Below are 8,877 nucleotides of genomic sequence, written 5' to 3'. Positions count from 1 at the left end.
ACGGCGCTGTTAATGGCGCCTCCATTGGTGCCTGAAAATCGCTACAAACTACGCTGGAGTGGGGCCTCCTGAATAGCGCTGCATAACAGCGCCTTTACGGCGCTGAGGAGGCGCCTTAATGGCATCTGAGTGGCGCCTGCACTGGCGCCTTCTCTGGTGCCTCCAAATGCGCGTGAAACGCACTTCCAATGGCGCTGATTCCAATCAAAATGAAAAACAAAGGCAGTACAATTTTTATTGCCCTAATATACCATTTCTAATTGATCTAACAATGACTCTGATACCAATTTGTTATATTCCATATTCTGAACAATGATCATACAGGATCGCATGTTGAATCACATGAATATTATCCCATTTCTTGAAGTTTGTGCCATTATGAAGACGATATGGATCTTCTAAGAGCAATGGAGGGCACCACCTCTTTTCTTCATATATTCTCTCAAGCAATGGGAGCGGGAGAGAGAGCGGTTCTATTCTTTCAAAGGATGTAAAATAATCTCCAAAAGACACAAGCCTAAGCCTTTTATACCCTCCTGCCTTAGGGACCATACCCATTGGTTATTGGGCCTCACGGGCCTTAGGCCCATCATCTAAAGCCCGTGATTGCATTGGGCTCTACACATAAGGTGGCCCATACTCTTAAAACGAACATTAAATCAAAATGTCCATAATTTGAATAGCTTAATCATGAATCATTGTTAAATATGTGAGTCCATATTTCAACATGAAGATAACATCAAAGAGAATTTCCTAACCTTTAGGACCTCTTTAACTTTTAAAACACACTCTCAAAATTTGAAAAAAATTATAGAGTCCACCTTGAGAATTTAAGAAACTTTACAAATCATCGAAAACTTGAAGAATAAGTTTGAAGATAAAAATAAAGTTTGTAGCATATTTAATCCAAGATCAAGCATTAACAATTTTAGTCAATATTACTTAGATCAAGTCGAGTCAAGATCCATGGCCCATACTAGTCAAGCTTCTTTTTAGTCATTAACCATAAAACAAATATATATTATTATACTTATTATTTTAAAAGGTTAATTTGTTTCGTATTCTCTATTCAAGTGAAAGTTGTGCGTACACCAATGTATCAAGAGCTATTTTACAAATTAATAAGGGTTTATTGGTTTCACAATCTCCTATTTAAGAAAAATTTGTGCGTTCACCAATATATCAAGAGGTATCTAAGTAATTATAAATTTATATTAAAATGTTGCAGGTTTTTCTAATAGATTATGTTATTTCTTTCTAATAGATGTAATATATAATTGTTTTTTAATGTATAAAATGCATATGGTATGCTGTTCTTATATACTCATTGTGGAGAAATCAATTTGATGAAATGATATGAAAGTACAAATATTGTTTTAGTCATTTAAGCTCTTAACATGATCTTACTTTGAGAAGGAGGATAATAATGAGATGAGATACAAAATGTAAAATCAACCCACAAGAAAATGCATTATGGATTTAATTAAAATAGTTCTTGTAAAAATCAAAGCTATTTTGAAATAGGGATACAAAATTCTCTATTTAAGAGAAATTTGTATACCAATATATCAAGAGCTGATTCGTTCCCAATTGGTGTCTCAGCTGATTCATGTCCAGCTGGTGCTCTTTGATTGAGAGAGTAATCAACAAAATTTATAACCTATATCACCATGCATTAGGATAGCTTAGCTAATATAGCATAGTGGCTCTAGGATCGTTCACTGGGAAGGGTTTTCAACTCTCAACTGATACCAATTCAAAGTAAATTGGTGTTTTTTCATTTCAAGGTTAGCTTAAGAAATAAAACACAAACTTTGTTTAAATGAGGTTTTGTTTAAAGCTAACTAAAAAGAAAGTAATGAAAATTTCTTATGAAGAAAAACATTCCTTGGAGGTTTAAGTTCATAGGGGAGGTTCCTTATGCAAAAACAGAGCTCTGGTCATTTGGTTCATTTCCTCGCATTAGAGAATTGACATATAGTCAATTCTCTAACCGGTGTTGTACAGGTGTAACCTTTAAATGGATTTCAACTCTAATTCCCTCTCACTGATGCAACTTGCAATGACTCGTGCCTCTCACCTAGCATTTGCCATTCAAGGTGATCTTTAAATTTGGAGTTCCCTTCTCAAGCTCGCAAGAGATAACTAATGGATGTCTCCTTGAAGTCCAAAAGCTTACCAAGTGTTGACAATTCTAGAAAATCCTACCTCCAAGTCACTTCCCAAAAGCTCGCAAGAGATAAACAAGTGCATCTCCATGGACGAAGATCGCGTGCCTTACCAAGTGTTGGCTCAAGTGACTTGAAGGTGTTTTAAGTTAACTAAAAACATAGAAATCATTAAAGGATCACATTTTCTCTTCATTAATGGTTGAAACCACAAAGCTACTAATTCTTGCACTTGGAACCTTTCCTGACAACCTTAACTCCAAGGAACTAAAAGTCTAGCCACTCATTCTCTGAGGAAACTTCCTCAGAGCTTGTTTGGCTAGTAAGAAAACTAACGAGAAAACAATTATATGAAGGAAAAACAAAGCAAGTGCTCTGTGAAATATATTTCTTTCTTCCGTCAATTATATAATAATTTTGTAAAGAAAATTACAAACTATATATATGAAGTTATTCACCATTTTCCTTGCTTAAAGACTAAGGAATCCTATGATAGGTGGATTACAAGGAGACTTTGGGGATTTAGACAACAAATATCTAAAGCAAAATATCCCAAAATATCTCAAAATGTCGGTCAGAAATGTCAGGAAGCTTCAGGAGAACACCGCTGCATTGTATACTGAGAGAAAAACTTTGCGGGTAAGCGTTATCAGAAGGTCCGGATATGTCTATCCGGAGAAGTTGAAGCGTCCTCCTCTCCCATCCGGCTGTGAGATATCCGGATGTCGGCACACGGAATTCCGGATATGAAATATCCGGAGAAGGTGGAGAGTCTGCCAGATAGAATTCTTCCCCGGGTGGAATGAGCTATGCTGCGCAAGGGGGACCGTCTGCGTGTGCAAGGTGTAGGGACTCCTCTCCCAGATGACAGCGCAAGGCTATCCGGATAACCTCCATCCGGATTCCCCCAAGAGGACATGTGGCGTGCTCTCCTATCCGGACTCCCTCAGGGAGAAGCACACGACACTTGTGAACATCACACCCGGACGATAGCATATCCTATCCGGATATGTTGTCCGGATCATTGACTTCTGCCACCATCCTGTCCGGACGCCCTGGCCGGACATCTTTTACTCCTTGCGTTCCGGATCTGCTTATGGCAAAGGACTTCAAAGCTTCGGTTCTTCATGTTTCTAAGCTTTCCATTGCTTTGCCATGGATTCCAAAGAACTCTCCTTAATCACTAATTCGTTATCAATTGGTGTATCAGCTGATTCATGTCTAGCTTCTGCTCCTTGATTGAGGGAGTAATCAACAAAATTTATAACCTATTACACCATGTACTAGGGTAGCAAAGACAAAGCTACTATAGCATAGTGGCTCTAGGATCGTTCACTGGGATGGGTTTTCATTTCACAATTGATATTAATTCAAAGCTGAATTGGTGCCTTTTCATTTCAAGGTTAGCTTTAAAAGAAAACATAATTTTTAGTGGAAAAATGTTTTGTTTTAAACTAACCAAAAATAGTAACTGATTTTACTTACAAAGAAAAGTGTTTCTTGGAGTTTAGATCACTAGGCTCAGATTCCTCATACAAAAAGAGAGTTTCGGTCACTTGTTTCTTTTCCTTGCGTTAGAGAATTAACATATAGTTAATTCTCTAACCGGTGTGATACAGATGCTTCCCTTTAATGGGTTCAGACACTAAATCCCTCTCACTGATGCAACTTGCAATGGCTTGTGCCTCTCAACTAGCATTTGCCATTCAAGGTGATCTTTAACCTTGGACTTCCCTTCTCAAGCTCGCAAGAGATAACTAATGGATGTCTCATTGGAGTCCAAAAGCTTACCAAGTGTTGGCTATTCTAGAAAATCTTACCTCTAAACCACCTCCCAAAGGCTTGCAAGAGATAAACAAGTGCATCTCAATGGATGAAGATCACTTGCCTTATCAAGTGTTGGCCCAGGTGATTTAAAGGCATTTTAAGTTAACTAAAAAGATAAAAACCATTAACGGGTCACACTTTCTCTTCATTAAAAACTAAAACAACAAAACTTCCAATTTATGCATGAAGAAACTTCCCCGGCTTTCTTCACTCCAAGAGACGAAGAGCCTAGCCTCTCATCCTCTGGGGAAAAATCCTTAGAGTTTGATTGGCTAGAAAGAAAACTAACGAGAAAACAATATATATGAAAAGCAGAGCAAGTGCTCTGTATTTTACTTCCTTCCAAAACTGTACAAAGGATGCGTCGTTCCTAAGAACAAGCTCCCGAGATCTATATATATAAGAGGTTATTCACCCATTTGTTCTTACTTAAGGACTAAGGAATCCTATGATAGGTGGGTTACAAGGAGACTTTGGGGATTTACACAACAAATATCTAAAGCAAAATATCCCAAAATATCGATCGAAAATATCTCAAGATGTCGGTCGGAAATATCAGGAAGCTGCAGGATAACACCGCGACACTGTATACTGAGAGAAAAACTCTCCGGGTAAGCGCTGTCTAAGGATCTGGATATGTCTGACCGGAGAAGTTGAAACGTCTTCCTCTCCCATCCGACTGTGAGACATCCGGATGTAAAATGTCGGTGCACAGAATTCCTCTCCGGGTGGACTGAGCTATGCTGCGCAAAGGGGGGCCGTCTACGTGTGCAAGGCTATCCGGATCAACTCCATCCGGATGACACGGAGTGCGCATGGCTATCCGAATCAACTCCATCCGGATTCCCCCTAAAGGACATGTGGCGCGCTCTCCTATCCGGACTCCCTCAGGGAGAAGCACACGACACTCGTGAACCTCACACCCAGACAATAGCATATCCTATCTGGATATGTTGTCCGAATCATGTTCCGCCGCCATCCGATGGTGTGTCCGGATGCCCTGTCCGGACATCTTTTACTCCTTGTATTCCGGATTTTCTTATGGCAAAGGACTTCAAAGCTTTGGTTCTACATGTTTCTGAGCTTTCCATTGCTTTTCCAAGGATTCCAAAGAACTCTCCTCAATCACAGATTGCTTTGGTGATAAAAAAAAGTTATCAAAACACCAAAACTTAACACAATTTGATTAGAATTGATTGCAAGGGTCCTTAATATGTTAATTGGGTTAAAAGGTGATAACTACTACTCAAAAAGTATTTAAAAGAGTTTATTACAAGCTATGAAATAGCACTTTTTGATTAGTAATCAATCACTGATTGCTTTGGTGATAAAAAAGCTATCAAAACACCAAAACTTAACACAATTTGATTAGAATTGATTGCAAGGGTCCTTAATATGTTAATTGGGTTAAAAGGTGATAACTACTACTCAAAAGTGTTTAAAAGAGTTAATTACAAGCTATCAAATAGCACTTTTTGAGTAGTAATCACTCCCCCCAACCGACATATTGCTAGTCCCTTAGTAATGAAGGAGAGAAAAAGAAAAATAAATAGTACTATATTTTACAACATCATGCTGATCAAAAAACAATTTTTAAGTGGCATGATGATCTAACTCTCACATGGAACATTAAAGAAATAAAACTCAAACTTCAACAAGAGTTATCAAATAACTTGTCTAATCACAATTCTTAAAGAGAAGACATTATGCAAATTTAAGCTTTAAAAGAGTTTCCACTCCCAAAGGGTCAAACCTTACTCTTCCACAAAAATCTAAGTGTTATTTATTAGTTTCCGAATATAGTATGTTGAACTAACCTCTCTCCTCCCAACCTAGTTCTTTTTCAAAGCTTAGCAAACTGATCAACTTCCAATAGGCTAAGAACGCACCTCTCGTTTCACAATTTTTTTCATTGTAGGAGTACAAGGCTTAAAGGTATTTTTTTTCTAAATTGTCCATATAACGGGGGTCCATCGATGACTCCCAACCAATTAAGGTTTAGGGCATCAAGTTTTAAGGATTTTTCAACCACTAACTCCTCGGATTTTACCCCGGACTTTTGAGAATAAATTTTTAATACCCAAGCACCTACAGTATGTTAAACTTCACCTATTCACCCTTGTAACGAGCATTAAGGTCGGTGATTCCCAACCAATGAAGGCTTAGGGCACCAGGTTTTAAAGATTTTCACCATATACCCTTTGGACCTTGCTCGGATTTCAAGGCAAACAAACATTTTTTCTTTCTTGCTTTATTCTTTTTTTTTCAAAGGCTCATTGGCCTTTTACAAGGTGTCCCAATACTATTAAATGAGGTCAAAGGTACCAAGTCTAAAATTTTCCTAAGTCAAGAGGGAAATAGTTTTTCATCTTATACTCGGAACCTATTGTGCACAGTGTGTGAATAGCTTAAAGTGGAAGAACTAAGCTTGAATTCAATAGAAGCTTCAACAATTCATCAACTTTAGTAAGCATAATAAAAAATCTAAGTCAAGTAAAAAGACAAAAATTCAATTTCTCCCTTTTCATTTTGAAAATTTTTCCTTAATAACCATGGAAAGTAGAATACAGATTTTTTTTTTTAAAAAAATTAAAATTAAGCAACAAGTAACTAAATTATCAAAATAAGTTAGCATTTATAACAAAAACTTCCTTTCTCAACTCTTCCCCCAACCAAGCTGAACATTGTCCTCAATGTGACAAAAGCGATTGAAAAATAGGGAAGAAGTGGTACCTTCTTAGAGACATGAAGTGATGCTGTGGAAATAATGGCTCAGCTGTCTCTTTTGTAGGAGGCTCCTGATGAGGTAAAGGCGGCTGATCAACAAAAGGAGGGGCCTGAGATGGCTCTGATGAGCTGGGAATGGCATCAGCTCGGAGCAACTTCTTTCGATTTTCTTGCAATTCCTCCTGATTTTAATCATTCAAAAAGTTAGTTACAATTAACATAATTTAAGACCAAAATTACAATCAATTAATTTACAAAACTTAAAAATTAACATATTTAACAAAATTATGGACTTTGGTGAAACCAAGTCCATTTAACCCTTCTTTGATCAGGATTTTTATGGCTCAAGGAGGTTGATTTCCTCCTTTTCTGGCTTGAACGGCTCAATGAATGGCTTGAGGCGATGACCATTGACTCTGAAGGTGTCTATGTCATTGGAATTTAGTAATTCCACCACTCCATTGAGATGTACTTGGTGAATAATGAAAGGACCTATCCACCTTGACTTGAGCTTCCCTAGAAAAATATGGAGCCTTGAGTCGTAGAGTAGGACTCTTTGTCCTCTCCTCAATTCTTTGTTGGAGATTAGTTGATCATGCCACTTCTTCATCCTCTGTTTTGCAACTTTGGAATTGATGTAAGCATCATTTCTTAATTCCTCCATCTCATTAAGGTCTAAACACCTCTTTTCCCCAGCTCTGATCAAGTCCATGTTCAACCTCTTGATTGCCCACCAAGCCTTATATTCAACTTCCACAAGGAGGTGGCATGCTTTGCCATAGACGAGACGATAGGGGGACATGCCAAGAATAGTCTTATAAGTTGTTCTATATGCCCATAATGAATCATGCAGCTTAATAGACCAATCTTTTTTGCTTATAATCACCACTTTCATCAGTATGTTTTTTATTTCCCTGTTTGCTAGCTCTACTTGCTCGGAAGTTTGAGGATGATAAGGTGGAACTACCTTATGCTTCACTCCATACTTGGCTAATAAGGCTTCAAAAGGTTTGTTGCAAAAATGAGTACCTCCATCACTGATTATGGCCTTGGACACCCCAAATCTTGAGAAGATGTTCTCCTTAAGAAATTTGAGAACCACCCTGTGATCATTATGTTTATAGGGGATTGACTCCACCCATTTGGAAACATAGTCCACCCCCACCAATATATAAGAGTTACCAAAAGACATTGGGAAAGGTCCCATGAAGTCAATACCCCAAACATAAAAAAGATCAACTATAAGGATGGGGTTCATGGGCATTTGGTTTCTTTTTGTAAGCTTCCCGAGTCTTTGGCATCTATCACAACTCCTGCACATGATGTGGGAATCTTTGAAAAGCGATGGCCAAGTAAACCCTGATTGCAAGACTTTCATGGCTGTTTTCTGAGAGGCAAAGTGGCCTCCACAGGCATTCTCATGGTAGTGGCTGAGGATCCCTTGTTGCTCTTCTTCAGGAACACACTTCCTTATGATCTGATCTGCACAATACTTGAAAAGGAAGGGCTCTTCCCAATAATAAGCATGAATCTTTGCAAAGAAGTGCTTCCTGTCTTGCGCTGTCCACTCACTTGGAACTTCACCAGTAACCAAATAGTTAGCAATATGAGCATACCAAGGAGCTTTCTCTAGCAACATAAGTGATTCCTCAGGAAAGTCATCATTAATAGGTAATACATGGGAATTATGTGCTATAGCCAACCTTGAAAGGTGGTCAGCTACCACATTCTTCACTCCTTTCTTGTCTCTGATTTGGAGATCAAACTCTTGTAACAAAAGAATCCATCTAATCAACCTTGCTTTTGCATCTTGCTTCGTCAATAAATACTTCAAGGCTGAATGGTCAGTGAAAACAATGATGAAAGACCCTACCAAATAAGCATGAAACTTGTCTAAAGCAAACACCACAGCTAACAATTCTTTCTCTGTAGTTGTGTATTTTCTTTGAGCCTCGTTCAATGTTTTGCTTGCATAGTAGATCACATAGGGCTTCCCATCTTCTCTTTGGCCAAGTATAGCTCCTATAGCAAAGTCACTGGCATCACACATTACTTCAAAGGGTAATTGCCAGTTGGGAGCCTGATAACCCGACTCTTGGTAGCTTGGCATGTAAGGGTATCAACAAAATTTATACCTAACGTCCTTACACTAAAG

The sequence above is a fragment of the Vitis riparia genome, chromosome 13 (assembly GCF_004353265.1).
Source record: "Vitis riparia cultivar Riparia Gloire de Montpellier isolate 1030 chromosome 13, EGFV_Vit.rip_1.0, whole genome shotgun sequence".
Lineage (NCBI taxonomy): Eukaryota > Viridiplantae > Streptophyta > Magnoliopsida > Vitales > Vitaceae > Vitis > Vitis riparia.
Note: the sequence above shows the minus strand (reverse complement) of the source record.